We start from the raw sequence: 1,660 nt of genomic DNA, 5'->3' as shown, positions 1-1,660 counted from the left end.
ATCTGATGCAGGTGTGTTGGGTCAGTGTCCTGTTGAAAAACAAATGATAGTGCCACTAAGCGCAAACCAGATAGGATGGCGTATCGCTGCAGAATGCTGTGGTAGCCATGCTGTTTTAAGTGTGCCTTAAATTCTGAATAAATCCCCGACAGTGTCACCAGCAATGCACCTCCACACCTCCTCCTCCATGCTTCACAGTGGGAACCACACATGTGGAGATCATCCGTTCACCTACTCTGCGTCTCACAAAGACACAGTGGTTGGAACCAAAAATCTCATTTTGATTCATCAGGACAGATTTCCACCTTTCTAATTTCTGAAATCCTCAGATGTTTCCTAATGACACAAAATGTAATTTAATTGTCATTGGGGTACAATTAGGACTATAATAATAGTGTCCCAGTTTATCTAACCTGCTCTCCCAGTCAACCAAATGCAAACTGAAAATATGGTTTTGACTCAGTGTACACAAATGGGTGTGTCATGCGTCCTGTGAATATGATATCAAAATGTTATTGAATTATTTTGACTAGAAAACATCTTGACAAATTCAGAAATGTATCATGTTGTGCTAATATGTTGAACATCTGAAATCTATGAATGAAATATTTTACACACACATGAAGGTAACCGTAACAAATAATTTCTAATAAAAAAAACATAAATGTCAAAATTTGGTGGATTTAGGATTTTCAAAATAAACTCATCAAATGAAGATCTGTAAAGAAAGTGGAGCTTCGAGAAGTGGCAACCAACACAAGACAAAGTAAGAACGCAAAATATATTGGCAAAGGAAGGAAAATAATTTCACAGTAGTTACAACGAAAACTGGCCAAATTGTTAGCCTTATGGGGAGTATTTCATAGTCATAGCATACACATGTTTTACATCAGTAGAAAACAGGGTTGTTGTCAATTCTGAATTGAGTTCCAATACCAATGAAATTCTTGAATTTGAATTTGAGTAGGCCATACCCCCACATGAAGCAGAATTAATTAATTACATTTGTAGAATTAATTAATTGAATTTGTGGAATTAGTAGAATTAAATTACATTCTTATTTATTCTTCACATCATGTATGGTTACCAAGTACCATGTAGCATAATGTTGAAACATTTCATTTTTAAAACTGATTCTCCTGAAACAATTTTAAGTAATTACAGTGGTCTGGAAATATTCTAAGACCATGTTCTGGGTTGTCTATAATAATTAATCATTCCCTTAATGTTTTTACATATCTGAAAAAAATACATTTCCCAGAATGCATTAGATCTAACACTGCAGTATGGAAGGGAACGATGTTAACATCTCAAGCCAAATACGAATATTGTTTGACGTCTTTGAGTTATAATCAAAGTAATATTTGAAAATGTATGTGTATTCTTTGCGTTAATATGTGGCATAACCTTTGATAAATAATTTGTCAAATAAATGAGACTTTCATGTTTCACATCTCAGTTGAATTGCTTTGAATTCAATTCAAATTCTGCTTTGTGGCCAATTCAAATTCATTGTTTGAATTTAATTAAATTCAACCCTGGTAGCAAAGTTGTGGAACTTTATAACTTAGTTGAACTTGGGTGCGAGTGTGATGCGCACAGGCACACCTATCGCCATCACACTGAGGGAATTATATTAATGTCCCAGGTTAAGCGGGTT

The sequence above is a fragment of the Salvelinus sp. IW2-2015 genome, linkage group LG28, assembly GCF_002910315.2.
Source record: "Salvelinus sp. IW2-2015 linkage group LG28, ASM291031v2, whole genome shotgun sequence".
Classification (NCBI taxonomy): domain Eukaryota; kingdom Metazoa; phylum Chordata; class Actinopteri; order Salmoniformes; family Salmonidae; genus Salvelinus; species Salvelinus sp. IW2-2015.
This window is presented reverse-complemented; position numbering follows the sequence as displayed.